At 47.8% G+C, this 16,766-nt stretch overlaps 1 protein-coding gene across 1 annotated transcript in view; it reads right to left on the reverse strand.

Moving 5' to 3' along the window:
• Emp2 (epithelial membrane protein 2) overlaps positions 1-16,463 on the reverse strand; it is a 36,893-nt gene extending 20,430 nt beyond the window's left edge. Inside the window, exon 1 of the mRNA XM_051181435.1 lies at positions 16,362-16,463. The gene's annotated coding sequence lies outside the window, so the exon portion shown is untranslated. The remainder of the gene's footprint in view (positions 1-16,361) is intronic.
• Positions 16,464-16,766: the final 303 nt, after the last annotated feature.

Raw genomic sequence — 16,766 nt, forward strand, 5'->3', positions numbered from 1 at the left:
TTATAGTTACAGTTTTCCTTGTTACAAAATTTAGAAAAGAAAAGAAATTCACAAAAGAGGTGTGATGTGTATAAGGTTCAGAGACATAAAATTATTTATCTAAGAAAATGTTTGAGGTCTACAAAAGTAATTTTGGATTAGTAGTGAATTAGGAATAAAACTCATACTCACAAAGAAAGGATAGAGAATGGAGTGTTTTCTCTGAATTTGCCAAATGCAAATGGACTGGATATTGTAAATGTAATTCTTACCTGATAATTTTTCTTTTTGTATATAGTTTTTCTATGTCAGAGTTAAAAACTTTCCCTTCTTATTTAGACAAAAAGAAGGGGGGGGTATTTTGTGATATTTTTATCTCACTCTGACACTCCCAAGACTGATAATAAAGTTTGTTTTGAATCAGATGGCAGAGTTAGCTACTATCTGACCAAAATTAACCATAGAAGCTTTGGAGTTGTAGGGAGGGCTTAGAAAGGGTCTCGGCCTTTTTGGACAGAAGAATGACAGAGAGAGGGAGAGACACAGACAGAAAGGGTCAAGGGTCACTGACATCTGACTCCTAAGTTTTTATTGATAAAGAATAATTAGATTTCAGAAAGCTGGAAGTGTGCTGAGGCTGCAGCCTGGCTGTTGAAATGCTTCTTAGCATGCACAGAGCCCTGGGTTTAACCCCAGCACTGCATAACTGGACTGGGTGACACCCTGGAGCCCAGCACTCAGAAGATGGAAGCAGGATGATCAAGAGAACCTGCCCCCATGAAAAAGTAGTGCTACTGATTTAATTAAAATGGCTGTCGTACAGGGTGGTGGTGGCACATGCCTTTAGTCCCAGCACTTGGGAGGCAGAGGCAGGAGGATCTCTATGAGTTCCATACTGGCCTGGTCTACAGAGCTAGTTCCAGGACAGGCTCCAAAGCCACAGAGAAACCCTGTGTCAAAACAAACAAACAAACAAACAAACAAGGCCCTCACAAGCCCATGTAGTGAATGTTTGGTCCTGAGCTAGGGAAGCTAGCGACAATGTTTGGTTGAGCTTTGGTGTGTGTGCCTGCGTGCATGTGTGCGTGCGTGCGGTGTTTGCAGTGTTTGCATGCACCACAGTACATGTGTGAAGGTGGGAGAACAACTTTTGGGAATTCGTTCTCTCTTTCCACTGTATGGGGCCCGGATCAAACCCAGGCTACCCACTATGTCACCTCATTGTCTCAAGCTGTAGGATGTTTAGAAAGAGGGCCTGGCTAGAAGTAGGTAGCAAAGAGTGGGCCTTTGAAGGTGAGAGCCTGGCCCCTGGTTCCTTCACTCTGACTACTTCCGATCCATTAAGACTGAGGAGCCAGGAGGGTAGTGGTAGCACAGGACTTTAACCCCAGCACTCGGGAGGCAGAGACAAGTGGATCTTTGCGAGTTCAAGGCCAGTCTGGTCTACAGAATGAGTTCTAGAACAGCCAGAACTACATGGAGAAACCCTGTCAGGAAAAACTGAAAAAAAGAGTCTGAGGAGCTCTGCCACACACTCCTACTGTCATGCCCCCACACTGCCACAGCTTGACATCGCTCTGACATCTGGGCCATACCTTTCTCCCCTTAGATTGTTTATGTCAGGAACACAGAAGTTGCTGAGCCAGGTGGGATCTTTCCCACCACTGAACACTGATGACTTTGTTGTGACTTGTTTTGACAACAAAAGGTGACAGAAAAGAAGCTGCTCCAATTCCGATTTGACAGGTGTGTAAGTCCCTACTCCTTGCCCTCTGTCCAGAGACCACATGAACAAGACCAGACTGGCCAGTTCACAGACTATTCCAGAAAATACTACCCAGTCTCTATCTAAACACAAAGAATCAGAACCTGCCCCTAGCTTTTCCACTCCCCATGGCCCAACTGATCATGGCCCAGAGTGCCCACTCAGAGAATCATAAACCACACCATGATATGTTGAAGCTGCCACATTCCAGGAAGACTTGTATATAGCAGGAGCTGACTGATACACTAGAGAATACTGCTTCATCATAGTCTGAGTTCCCCATGGACAGAGACCACTTCTCACCTCACCTAGGGTCAAGGTTGTTCAGCAAATACTTGTTGAGCTTATGTGAATGTCCTAGTAGGGAGCACATTCTAGCATGTTCTAGCACATTCTAACAGGTTCTAGCAAAAGGAGCTACTGTAAACCCTTCAGTGAAGGTCAACCTTCCTCCATCAAGGAAGAATGTCCTTTTCTAATACATGTGAAACTTGGAGGAGTGGCATGGAACATGAGGGAGGAAGAGGACCCCAGCAATCCAGGATGATCTCACAAGAAATACTTGCTGAATGTTTGTGAGTCTGTGCACAACAGCTAATTATTGTTATTCTATCAGTAACTGCTTCCTGCCCCAGACAATGACAGAGCTCACACCAGCTGTGATCACCCCAGGGGCTTCCTGTAATTAACACTACTCAGTAAACCCACCAGGCAGCCCAGAGAAGCATGGGGGTGTTGACTAAGAATGGGGTACTAGGGGGTGAGGAAGGCATCAGATTCAGTGTGCTCCTAGTCCATGCACCCATTAGCAATAATCTTTTCTTTCTAGAGAATTTTGTATTAGTTCCCAGATGAACTCCATTCAATGGCCACATCCTCTTTCATAAGGGACAAGAGCTGTCACTCTGTAGATGGATTTTTCAGGCGACTCATCCAGAAAGCCAGGAATCCGTCCAATTAATTAATAAGTTACTAGAGGTAGAATGCCTGTCTAGCATGCACAAAGGTCTGGGTTTGACCCTCACTACCACATGCAACTGGGCAGAGTGACACATGCCACTCAATACTTGGAAAGGGAAGGTGGGGAGGCAGGTCATCCTCGGCTGTACAGCAAGTTTGGTGCCAGCCTGGACTACTAGAGACCTGTCTTTAAAAAAAAAAAAAAAAAAAAAAAAAAGAGCTAAAGGGGATAATTAAATCAAAATATTCTGACCAGAGCCTAGCATAGTGCAGATACTATGGGCCTGTGATCGTCACCAGTCAAGTAGACCTTTATGAGCAGAGGTACCCAGAACAAGACCACACCTATGGGAAAGATCCCACAAGGCTGACTGATAAGAGTGTAGAGACAGAATGTGGCAGGTCCAGAGACAAATTACCTTGCTCTATCTTTAGGCCCCTTAGCCAGTCATTGCCACCCTCTGTATTGGACCTAACATCCTGTGACCATCAGAGAAATCCTTTTGGAACATACACGCTTATTACCAGAACCCTAGTCAGTCCCTAGCCACATAAGCGAAGACTGTCCCCAGACAGCATCTGAAACCTCTACCAGAGATGTGCAGCCTTCACAGGTGTATCTGGAAAATGCCTTGATGTGACCTTCTGTGACTACAAAAAGCTCATGTAACTACTTCCATGGGGAACATGTCACCCAGAGCAACCTAAGTCTGTGTTTCCTGGCCCACAGCTCCCATTTCCTTTGACCTAGACTCCTCAGAATCCCCCTTCCATACCAACACCTCGCCATCTCCCTCTTCTCCACTGCCAGTGTTCTCCCCACCCATCCACCATCACTCTTGCAGGGCAGTCACCAGTCAACACAAACCCTTCGGGCTGCCTCTAGGAGGAAGAGAAAACAGGCAGCTGCTGGATAATAAGGGATGTTTAGGAATTACCCCAGCTGACATCCCTGCTGTTTGAATACTGCCAAATGAGCAGTCATTTGCTCACTTTTTAAACCTTCAGCCTTGAAAGCAGTGTCAGATCACTGAGAATCAGCTTTGGCCACCATCAATGGCGTGTGCTAGGAGAGTCACATGGAAGCAAACCACCATGTGGGAATCTGGCCCAAACCCCTCACTGCTGAAAGCTCCGGGTGCAAGGCCACCTAGTTCTCTGCATTAGCACAAAGCCAAGATTTCCTCTTGAAGGGTTGGAAGAAGAAGTGACAGGATTGTGCTCTATTTAATGCCATGCTTATGGTCCCATTGAAGTTTAAGGGGTGGGGGCGGCTGCTGAAATAGCTCAGTGTGTAAAAACACTTGCCCCATGCCCGACCATTTTAGTTCAATCCTCAGAACTCACACAAAGGAAGGAGACTCTTACAAATTGTTCTTGTGCCGTGGTAAACATTCACCTATCCACATCTGCATACATATAAATAAATAAATGTAATCAAAACAAATAAGTAGTCAGTGGGAATTTAGTTTCTGGTGTGATTTTGTGGTTTGGGGGACTGAATTAACCTTATGTACTCTAGGCAAGCACTCTACCACTGAACTACATCCTCAACCTCCTTTTTTCTCTCCTGCGCTTGCATACCCTTAAAAAATTCTGAGATGGGGTCTTTATTAAGCTGGTCTTGAACCAAACCAGGGCTTCCCCTGCTTCGGCCTCCTGAGTAGCAGAATTTCAGGCCTGAGCTGCTAGGTCCAGTGAGATCCTGTCACAGGCAGTACGGCTGGGTGTCACTGGCATGGTACTTGGGATCAGACCCATCACATTGGAATCCATGGGCTTTGGAGCAAACAGATGACCTTTCCTACTGTGCATGGGCCTTGTCCAATTAGCTGAAGACCTGAGTGGCCCAAAAAGCTGACCTCCTCCAAGAAAGCGGGAAATCGGCCAGCAAATGCACAGTCTCCTCCCTGGCACCCCTGCCGGCTGCCTCACCCTGCAGACTTACATGCAGGTCCTAACCATTGTGAGCCAGACCCTTAAAGTAAAATCTCTCTCTCTCTTTCTGTATATACATACCCTAGACCCTCCTCTACCCATAATTCCACTCCTACTTGCAACTACCCCATCAACCAACCACAGTCTGAAAATATTAAGTGGGAAATTTGAGATATAATTCATGTTTTTAAACTTAGCTTCCCTGAGAGCTTGTTCCATCAAGCCCTGTGTCCAAGGTGATTCTTCAAATCACCAGTCATGTCTAGCATTTGGAAAGTTACTACAGGAGAACTTCTGTGAGTTCAAGGCTAGCCTAGGCTACAGAGTAAGACCTTGTCTCTATAACCTGACCCTGACATCACTAAGTGGTTGCTATTTTCTGTGTCACCTTGATTAGCTTCTCCCAGTCCTGCGTCTCTGGTCCCAGAGCTCCCTAAGGTGGTACTCATTCACATCTGTCTGGTCACTGATGATTGCCCAGGGCTTCACGCACAGCACACATCATCAGGTGCACTCTTCTTCCCACTCAAGCCTCCCGTGAGGTGCTCCATGAGATGCTCCCATGAAGCAGCCTCATGGTAAAGGAAAGTACTGCTCTAAGAAGCCACTGCCTGCTGCTGAGACATGGCGGGGGGGGGGGGGTGTCCCAGGGCACACCAAGGCCAGTCCATCAGTAAGCCTCGAGGAAAGAGCACTAATGCCAGCCTCTGGCAAGATGGGACCCTGGGGGTCTGGGTTCCCTCTGGAGGACCACAGGCTAGACCCATTCACACAGAAAGCAAGAATCTTTGTTCATAATCATCATTATTTTATTTTAAGCAGAATATTTAATTTATTTTCTTAAACTCACAATCCTGCCTTAGCCTCCCAAGTGAATAGATTATGGGCTCTCACTACCACAGTTAGCTCAAAGGTCTTATCTTCCTTCTTCCCTCCCTCCCTCCCTCCCTCCCTTCCTTCTCTTCCCTTTCCTTCTTCCCTCCATCCTTTTTTCTTCCTTCTTTCCTTTCTTTCTCCCCCCCCTCCCCGCCTTCCTTTCATTTTTTTCCTCGAGGCAGAGTCTTATTACATAGTCTAAGCAGGTTTCAACGCGTCGAATTTGTGGTAATCCTTCTGCTTCAGCCTCCCAAGGTTAGGGTTACAGGTCTAAGACATTGTTCCTAACATTCAAGGATTTTTTTAAAAAAACTTCCCATCCTGACCTCTGCATGTGGGCTTCTCCTGTGTCTGGCATGAAAACCTAGAAAAACCAAAAGGCAAATGAAGAATGGAAGCCCTAAAGATACTGTTGAAATTGGAATCTCCTGGGAGTCATTAGCACATGTAGTGCATAGGTAAGAAAATGGAGGGATGTTGACGATGGAAGCCCAAGGCCAGGCAAGCATGAGTGGGAGAGCTGGAATTACGCAGTTACACTCTGAACCCCCACCTTCCTACAGTTGCCAAAGGACACAGAGAAAGACTCAGAAAACAGCAAAGCTGGGCCCAACCAACATGTGATCAAATAAGAGTTATAGAAAAGCCAGGCTGGAGCCAGAGAGATGGCACAGCAGGCAGCGGCCCAGCCACCAAGCCTGAAGAGCCAAGTTAGATTCCTAGAAGCTGCATGCTGAAGGAGAAAGCTGACTCCCACAGGTTGTCCTCAACCATACTTAATATTTTTATTACATTAATTATTGTGTGTGTATGTGTGTGTGTGTATGTGTGCGTGTATATGTGTGTCTGTGTGAATGTGTGTGAGTGTGTCTGTGTGTAACTGTGTGTGTGTGTGTGTGTGTGACTGTGTGTGTGCCACAGCACACATTCGGAGGTCAGAGTCAACGTTGTGGAACCAGTTTTCTCCTTCCACTTTTATGTGGGATCCAGAGATTGGACTCACGTTACTAGGCTTGCTCAGTAAGCGTCTTCACCCACTGGACAATCTCACCGGTCCTTATGTAGTAATATTTTAAGGACTATTTGCCTCACATTGTGAACTGAGGCTGAGTTTAGAATGTGCACACAAGAATAAACAGAATACATCTTCATATATTAAATGTAAAAAGAAACCTGTCTTTCTAGGCACAGTCTTCTCTGGAGACTTGAGGAAGGAAAAGCTGCCTTCTGGGAGAGGAAATGGGTTTCTTTGTGCAATGCAGAGTGTAGAATTTAGGGCCTTCCCTTGCTGAACTGTACCCACAGTTCTCAGTTTTACTACATCTCCCAAACTGGTTAGGAATTTTCTCTACAGCCCAAACTGGCCTTGAAATTGGCAATCTTCCTTGCCTCAACCTCCTAAACAGCTGAAATTATGAGTCAGAACTACCAGGCTCGGCTTGGTTTGTTTCTAATACTAATACCCATGGTGCACACCATACCATTAACACTGTCAGGAAGGCTCTTTATCTGGGTTCCTTCACCTCCTTTTCCCTTCAACAAACTCTGTCTCTGAGCAACCTGTGCAGATTGCATCTGCTAAGCTAATTGGGTCCTGGACTGCTCAGCAGAATGAGGGGCTGGAGGCAAGCAGCATGTTCACACAGCAGTCCCTGAGTGACAGCAGAGACTGAGTGCCATGGGCAGCCGGTGAGAGTTTTCTGGTGGTGTTTGGCTTTTTGGTAAAAATTGAGAGAGTAGGGTAGGCTTCCTGAAGACCCACCTTTGCCAGCCCTGCAGGGGGGCACAGAAATGAGAAGCACCACAGGTTTGTCCTGCCCTGAGACCCAGGGCCTGGGCCTCAAAGGACCGTACAATTTCCCAGAGGGTAGATGGCAGGGAAGCTGTGAGGCACAAGCAATCCATGCTTCCAGCAGCCCTGGCACTGGCTGTTCTCTTGGGTCTTCCAAGCTATCCCCTTCTCCTGCATCCTGGCTGCCTACAGCTTGAAGCTTCCAACTCATTGTTCTCCCAGCTCAGAGAACCTATCTTCTGAGACTACTCCCAGGGGCCTGAAACTCCTCATAGCTATTGGGATGCAACAGTGAATTCAGCAGACAGACACAAGGTCCCTGGGCCTGTTGTCCCTAGCCACTCTTAAAACAATGTCCCTGAAAGTGACCTCGAAATGGTCTGAATTGACCTGGGGAAGAAGGGTACCATGAGGAATAAATGCGTGTCTCTGAAAGAAGGAAGGAGCAAGGTGTTTTTATTTGTTTCATTTTTAATTTGGGGGGTTACTTTGGGAGGGGTAATGCAGGGGTGAGGAGTGAATATGGAGAGACGGGGAGGTGAGCTGAATTAGGGTCCATGATGTGAAATTCCCAAATAATCAACAAAGAATTACATTATTTTAAAAAAGCAAAACAAGAAAAGAGTTGAACCCTGGTAGTGACACATATCTTTATTCCCAGCACTCAGGAGGCAGACACAGGTGGATCTCTGAGTTAGAGGCTAGCCTGGTCTACAGAGCAATTCCCAGACTAGCCAGGGCTACATAAAGAAACCCTTTCTCAAAAAAACAAAGAAACAAACAAACAAAAAGAGTTGGTGAGCCTATAGGGACCCACCTGTAGGGTCTGCGGACATAGTTCAGGGGTAGAGCGCTTGCCTCATTAACATATCCCAGCTCGAGTTGTACATGCCTGTAATCCTAGCACTCCAGAGGTGGAGACAGGAAGATGACACGTTCAGGGCCATCTTCAGATACAATGGAGTTTGAGGTCAGCCTGATCTGCAGTTGATTTGGACATCATAGACTACAGGACATTTTTAAGAGTCTATAATCTCAGCTCTGGAGGCTGAGGCAGGGAACTGACAGTTCAAACCAGCCTGGGAAGCCTAGATCCAGTGTCAAATTTTTAAGTAGAAAGAAGGCTCGGGATGTAGCTCAGTGATTATTGCTTGTCTAGCATTAAGGAGTGCTAAATTCAATCCCTGCATCACCAAGAAGAATCAGAGGAACCAGGCGAGGCCAGGTGGCCAGAGCAAGAAGGACAAGGGCAGAATGACAACAAAGTTGATGATTTCGGGATGGGAAGCAGTCCTGTGCCCAGCTACACTTGGGGGACCTGAAAAACTGCCTGTGAATGGCCCCACCCTCCTAAAAGGCTGATGTCATTCTCTCCAGGTGGGGACTGGGAATTGCATTTTATCACGACTCCTTGGGCGGTTCTGATGGGCAGCCAGCCAAGGACCTTGGCGCCAGATCATGCAAAGCCTGAGATGATTTTTTTATTATTATTATTTTAGGAGCAATTGAAACCACTGAAGAGTTTTTTTAAGTAGGGTAGGTGAGAGCCACCTAGCTAGCTTGGCCTCTGATCCTTCTGCATGAATATGGAAAGTGGATTTCAGGGCTAGAGTGAGTGGCTGTAGGGACAATGATCAAAGAGTTTGGATGGTTATCAATGAGAAGACCTTGGTGGCCTGGGCCAAGATGATGCCCATGGTGAAGAAAGAAGGGATGATTTCAGAAATTGGGACTGCAGGAAACAGTGGAGAGTGGGTCCTGGCAGCCATGGCAAGCTGAAGGCTAGGAGCCTTGTTCTCAGCTGCCTCCCCAAGGCACTTGGGTTCACGCCTATCTGGCTGGACTTTGGGACACATTCTACAGTAATAAGAATTTTTCCTACCACATCTTGACTTACAAAAGGGCATATCATCTAGTGACATTAAATGTATTCGTAGACACATATGAAGGAGGGACTGGGAGATGGCTCAGTTGGTAAAGTGGTTGCCTTGCATAGGAGGACCTGAGTTCAATCTCAGAATTTATGAGTTTTTTGTTTTGTTTTGTTTTGCCTTGCTTTGCTTTACTTGTTTGTTTAAAAAAGCCTTGAATAGTGGGATATGCTTATAATCCTAGTGCTGGGTCCCTGGGGCTCACTGGCCATGCAGCCCAGCCTACTTGGAAGGTTCCAATCCAGTTAGAGACCCTGCCTCAAAACCAAGGTGGAAACCAGTGGAGAAGCAATTGCAGCAGTGTCTCTTGTCCTCATGTACACATACCAGCATGAGCTCACACACTTACAGAGTACACTAAGGAGCAGGGGAAGAGACAACTCATGTCATCTTATCACAGAGGACCTTGGAGGATGGAGGCCACCTATTTTGGAGGAAGCATATTTAATACCCAGAATGCCCATCAGGACTTCTAAACCAAATGAATATTCTGGGCCCAAAAGACCAGGGTTATTTCAAGAAAAGAAAGCATATGTTGAGTTTTGACAAGAAGGGGGGTCGGTGTTTCTAATGGCACCCAAAGCTCCAGAAGCAGATCCTAACTTGCAAGCTGTGAGATTGGAGCACGTTCCTTAATAGGCTCATTTATCTCTGAGAACAGAGATAATAACAGTTTCTGCCTTTAAATGAGTGCAGGGAGGTACTGCACGTGGCCAGCAAACTGCTCCAAAGGCAGCCAAGGTAAATTACTGTCATTACTCCTGATAACACTGCTAAGTAGGGGCCATTTTCTCCTGCCCTAAGTAATGTCAAGCTAATGCACAGTGAGCCTCAGGTTTTCACCCACCTGCCTGAGTTCTCTGCCAAGCCCTGGATATCCAGTCCTGATGCTATCCCCTGCTTGGATGACTGACCATGACAATACTAGTTGGTCTTCTCCAAACCACTGCTAACATTCACCCCCAGCACCCAGAACAGAACTTATTTTACTCATTGGGCATCCACTATGTGCCATTCCACAGAGATGCCCAGAGGGTTGGATGACACCTCAGCTCACCTGGATGACTGTGACTGCCTGCGGTCCAGCTGATTCCCCAAAGCCAAGAAGCTCCCACCCTCATACCTGTAAAACCCCATTGCTTCCCCAGTGCAGGAAAGACCAACTCATTGTTACTGCAGTTCAGACACAGAAGTAACTCATTCATTCACTCCCTGATATAGACAAGACGGGAAGTCCTTTACTCACTCAGACTACACCTTGTCCTCCCTTTCATCAGCGGTAATCATGTTACTCTATCTGATACACTCTCCTGGCCATTTTCTTTAAACAAGCACAATTCATATGGGGACACAGCATGTAATGAAATTCCTTGTTTGTTTTTTTATATAAATAGTACATGTTTTGATACATAGCTTTTTTGTTATTGTCCGTGTGTGCGTGTGTGTGTGTGTGTGTGTGTGTGTGTGTGTGTGTGTGTGTGTGGTGAAGTGAGCAAATGCATGCCACAGCATACATGTGGGGAGGTCAGAAGTCAACATTCAGGGTTGGTTCTCTCCTTCCACCGTCAATTCCGAGGACCCAATCCAGGGTGTCAGGGTTTCACAGCAGGTGTTTTTACCCGATCAGCCCTTTTACTGTCCCTCAATATAGTTGTTGATAATCTGCTTGTGTGTACAAGTGCAAGTGGCTCGTGTACACGTGAAACTCAGAGGACCTCAAGTGTATTTCACTTCTCTCCCTCCTTTCTTGCCTTCTGAGACACAGCCTTTCACTGGTCTGGATTCATCAGTAGTCTAGGCTGGCCCACCAGGAAACCCCAGGAGTCCACTATCTTTATCTGTCCAGTACTAGGGTTGTTTTTAAACTTGAGTCTTGGGGATGGAACTCAAGTCTGGTTTTTGTTCATTTGGTTGTTTTTTGTTGTTGTTTTATTTTTGTTTGTTTGTTTTTTTCTGATGGAGCTATTTCTACATCCCAATAATTAAAAAAGAAAAAAGATTAAAAAATACAGGCAAGTGGTGGTAGTGCACCTTTTCCCATGGACCATCTTGACAGCCTGAACCTTGTTCTTAATGCAGAACGGCTGAAGCGTGACTACTGAGTGAACACTAAGGGGTCTCCCAAGCCCATGTCCAGCCTATAGGCTTAAGGGAACCCCTGCCCACCACTTCTCGGAAGTAGAATCCAGCAGCCCTGGAGCAGGTACACTTGGACTCAGCACCTCTAACTAGATGATAATCACCCGGGAAGATGGGGAATTCCTCTCCAAGTTGCTCATACCAGACAGCTGCTTAATAACATTCGCTAAGACTAAAGTGGAAAAGCCTGTCTCCCTCAGCCTCACACCTCATCAAGCAAACCACACACATCTCAAGCTACTTTTCAGACATCTGCAGATCACCTCCTCTGACCCTCAGAACAACCAGTAAGGTCATGGGGCCCTCAGTGAAGATGAGGCAATTGCTGGGCACTAAGTCAGCCATCCCTGACTGAAGCAGAATATGGGGCTTTGCTGAAGAGAAGTGTGTGGTAGCTCATGGCTGTGCGTGGATTAGTTCTCCCATCAAAGGTGTCTTTAAAAATATAAAAAAAGCAACATGAGAACTTGAAGTGTGAAATGGGGCTGGTGAGATGGCTCCTTACGGGCTAAAAGTGCTTGTGGCACAAATATGACTTTCCTGAGTGTGAGCCCCAGAACCTGTCCATGGCAGAAAGAACCAACTCCCAAAAGTTTTCCTGTGTCACATGCACATGGTGACATGCATGTGCCTTCATACACACAGCAATTGTTATTATTACTATATGCATGTATCAAATTCTCAGAAAATTAATGCAAATATTATATTAAATATGTGTGAAATGTATCCATTCCAGGCCCCCCCTTAGAAAAACACCTTCCTAAAAGGCAGTTACTCTGGCACTAAGATTTTCACCCAACTTAGATCACCTGTGCTTATTGATTAATTAAGAAAAGATGTAGAGTTTTCAAAATGTTAACTTTTATTTGACCCCACATAGCAGTATCTGTGAAACTATAGGTTCATGTACTATTTGCAATTCTTTTCAAATGCCAGCCAAGGAAAATATATAATTAATCTTTCTTCTTTTTATGTCAGGCCATAGATGATATATTTTAGAATCAGCCTGGGTGCAAACAGAAATGCATAACATTTGGAGAGTTCATTAATTCAAATTAATGAGATTATGTCATGCCATATTCACTCAGTGAAATGTTTAAAAATACTTTCAAGAAAGACAAGGTCACAAGGTGGGCACATCAGAAGGGAAAATTGAGGGCCAGCAAGATAGCTCAATGGGTAAAGGCACTTGCAAGCAAGCCAAGCCCGATGACCTGAGTTCAATCTCCAGGAGTCACAGGTGGAAGGACACACACACACACACACACACACACACACACACACACACACACTCTTACATGAGGGACTCCTACTGTGAGGAAAACTATCTTAGTCTAGGAGCAATTTGTAGTGAGGAGCCAAGTTGTACACCTGCATCCTATCTCATAACAGCTGCTTTGCGCCCCAGATTTCTGAGGGCACTGGTGACTCCTCACTCAGCTCTGAACCCTAAGTTCTAAGAAGCTTCTAAACACTGGTGCAGTCAAGTCTGGCAAGAATAGAACAGCCAACCTGGGCCGTGGTGGCCCATGCCTTTAATCCCAGCACTTGGGAAGCAGAGGCAGGGGGATCTCCCAGCTTGAGGACAGCCTGGCCTACAGATGGGAGGTCCAAGATAGCCAGGGCTCCAGAGAAACCCAGTCTCAAAAGAACAAACAAACAAAAAAGAATGGTGCAGTACTCTCTTCCCTTTAGAGCCCTAAGCCCCCATGGGACAGAAGCCTGGCCGCTCAAGGAAGGTGAGGGCCAGAGACAGAGCTCAGTTCGCCATCTGACAGGTACTTAAGCAATGGAGCCGACAGTACCTCAGATGGGAAGAGGAAAGACTATCTACTTGGTTTCTTTCCAGCCTCCCTCCTCCCTCCATCCTGCCCCAAGATGAGGCAGCTTCTCTAGAGCCCAGCAGCTGTGTCTGAAAGTCCCCAGATGCTCTAGGGAAAGTGACCCACTGGAGAGTGTTTTGCCCAACATTCCTCCACCAGAACACTAGATGAAAGACATACGCTACAAGAGTCCCTCAGCCTCCTGACCTCTTCCTGGGATCTAGGTCTGCCACCAGCTTGCTGTGCAACCTTGGAAGACTCATACCACCTCTCTGGATTTGTGCTTAGCTCTCAAAAATAGAGATCTTTAGCTTCTTTAGGTACCGAAATTCTCCAGGTTTTGCCGATGCCAGTGAATGCAGAGCACACACACACAACCGTCCCCCTTGGCAGGCATTTGCCCTCAGGTTGGCTTGCCAGGAGGAGTCCAAGTGACTCTAGAATCCAGAGGTACTATGTGTCACCACCATCTGTCACAGCCACCAGCCTCACTTGGGGTGTCAGGTTACTAGCAATCACTCAGGCTTGGTGGCAGCCCTGCCACTGATATTTTTAGTGTCCTCCTGTGGACCTAACAAGAGTCAGATGTGTTCAACCCCTGACTCTGCCAAAGGCCTGACTACATCCCACCTAAACCATGTTCATAGGACAGCCCCTGCTGGGAGCAAGACAAGATCACACTAATGATGGAGTGAGGAAGGGGTACCTCCCTTCCTACCCTCTCACAGTACCCCATTCCTTTCCAAGTGTAGACTCCTGTTCTTTCTAGCACATAGGAGCATATGTTCCTGCACAGGCCTCTCTCTGGCAACTTTTTGACTCACCCTTCTAAGAGAGTTTTGCTCCCCAGTCCCAGAACAGGAACCTAAGCCCACCTTTGCCCTAAGCACCTGCCCCACCTTAGCTTTTGGAACCTATGTCAGAGCCCCCACCTGACATCAGACCTGGGCATCAGCCACATATTGCAATATGCTCCTCCCCCAGGAGGTGGCTGGACTCCAGTCTCCTGGTCAGCCTCAAAGTCCCAAGCCATTCCATGTGGCCTGGAAAGGTATTTATATAGTTCTGTCTCGACAGACTTCCTTCCCTGTAGTGTCCCTTAGAGTTCATTCACTATGACAAAGAACTACCTCAGCTGCATCTCAAGGATGAGCAGGGAAGCTCTGGGAAGAGGAGAGGGCAGCTGAGTGTCAGTCTGTATCTGCACATGAACAAAAACACTAACAAACTGGCCCTCCCTGGGCTTAATGCCTACTGTGAAGGTAAGTCAAAGGGACAAAAAAAAAAATCTAGATGCCCGTGAGGAGGGTGTGTGAGTATTTAAGTGTGTCTGAGTGTGTGTTTGGGGGCTACTAAATAGATACAATCTGTATTTACAATTAAATTCTCCCTTGGGGCAGTGCCAGCTTGAGAGGGGGCCTCCTCTGTAGGTGGGGCAGCACCCCATGCTAAGTCTTCCTAGGACTGTTTTGCCCAGCCTTGCCCTCCCCTCCCCCTCTCTTCTGGCTCTCTCCCCAGCTTCCCACACAAACACCCTTGCCCAGATTGCAGGCCAGCCTCAGCTTCTGCATTTGAGGGACAGAGAAGGCTCCAGGCTGTGCGACCTGCTCTTTCTGCCTCTCAGTCTGACTCCTCAGTTCCTGTGGGGGTGGCGGTGGTAAGGATCCAAAAGCCCTTGGAGGAAAAACAGGTTCAGCACCTTCTGGCCACCCCTAGTGCCAACCTAGGTTGTGGGCTGGGCATCTACCTGCCCACGTACCTTAGAGGGGACCCACATCTCTTAAAGGGTCTCTTTCCATTTCCTGCACTCCACTGAGGCATCTCCTGGTGGGAATGAGGGAGAACACAATGGAGACAGACAGGGAGACGTTCTGGCTCCACAGCCTTGAGTACCTAACTCTGCCAGGTCTCTGGGCCAGATTTCTCCACCTTCAACAGGAGGGTGTGCTGTGCTGGCGACAGGCAAGGGATAAGGCTCTCTGGGAGGAGGAGGCACATGGAGCCCTAAGCATACCCCCATGGGCTTCTAAATCTTCTTCCCTTGGGTCTCCCCTGTAACCTGGATTGATCCATCCGATGGAACCATCCAATGGAACCTCTATCCTTATTTGAAAGTGATATTCCAGGAAGAGATGAGCAGTCTCCATGGCTGGGTTTTGGAGTTTCTCTCTGATTCAGGATGTCCAAGCAGAGGTGGCTTAGAGGTATCTTTTGTACCTCTCATTGTGGGAAAATACACGTAATATTTATGATTGAAACCATTTGTAATTGTACAAGCCCATGGCCTGAAATAAACCAGCAATGTGGAGTAACCCTCACAACTACTTAGACTCAAAACTTTCCATCGTTCTCAACCAAAACTGAACCTGTTAAATATTACCAAATCCCACCCATTCCCATCCCTTGGCAAGCACCACTACCCACAAGTCTGTCTGAAGTTGCAGGTTCAAGGTGCCTCACATGAGTGGGATCCTCCTGAATTGAAGCTAAACGCTTCCGTCCTTCTCCAAGCCGGGCACGCACATTCAGTTATACCTCCTCTTTGTGTGGAATCATGGGTGCCATGTTTCCTTCCCTTTAAAGCCCTCAGATCTGCCATAGTAGGTAAGAGCAGGCAAGGGATCATCCTTGGCACTTTCCCCCAGGCTGGGACACCGCTAAGAACCCAAGGAAGCTGCCCGTCGCCACTGTGGGGCGCCATGGAGCCCAGGTCGGGAGGAGCAAGCGGCCCACGGAGACCCACGAACCGCGTCTGGGCGCAGCAGATCCTGCCTGTTTAGCATTACTTGGGGATCAGACACTGAGTACCACAGGCGATAAGTGGGCTGGCTCCCCTGAAGTTTCGGAGCATTGGGCCAAAGGTGGCGGAGAGGGGAGCCGCCCTGACTCTTCTTCAAACTTTTCCCGCCCCTTTGGGCGCAAAAGTCGACAGATGCCATCCAGGGGTGTCACGATGGCTCTGAGGTCCCGAAAAGGGAGGCCTGAGCCCTAGGGGTCAGGAGAAAGAGCAGCGGGGCTGCCGCACAGACCGCACCCCGGCCCCTCCCTGTCACCCACGGATCCCCGAGCCTGTCCCGGTACCTAAAGAGGAAGAACCGCTCCCCTGTCAGCCGGGAACCCCGACATCACTGATGTTCCCGGGTGCGCCCCCAACTCACCGGTCGCGGGCGTCTGGACGCAGTGGCGGGCTGCGCGCGGGGTGAAGCGCCGGCTGTTTTGAAGCTCGGGGCTCGGCCTCCTCCGCCCTCCTGGCCGACAAGCCTCCTCCCCGCCGCCCTCTCCGGAGCCCGCCTCCCGGACCGTGATGTCAGGAGCCGCCGATCCAGTCAGGGGGCGGGACCGCGAGAGGCAGCCAGGGACCCCCAGTCCCTGCCGCGGCCCTGTGACACTTGCACTCGCAAAGTTCAAGGAAGCTGGAAGTCTCTGCTGGAGATGTCGCTCCCCTCTCCTCATCTCTGTCATCCTTTCTTCTCTTGAAAGCAGGATTAGGACCCGGTGACTCCCGCATCCTTCCTAGCACCCTCTCTGTTCCTCTTAGTAACTTAGTGAGCTGGTTGTTAATG

The sequence above is a fragment of the Phodopus roborovskii genome, unplaced genomic scaffold (genome assembly GCF_943737965.1).
Source record: "Phodopus roborovskii unplaced genomic scaffold, PHOROB, whole genome shotgun sequence".
Classification (NCBI taxonomy): domain Eukaryota; kingdom Metazoa; phylum Chordata; class Mammalia; order Rodentia; family Cricetidae; genus Phodopus; species Phodopus roborovskii.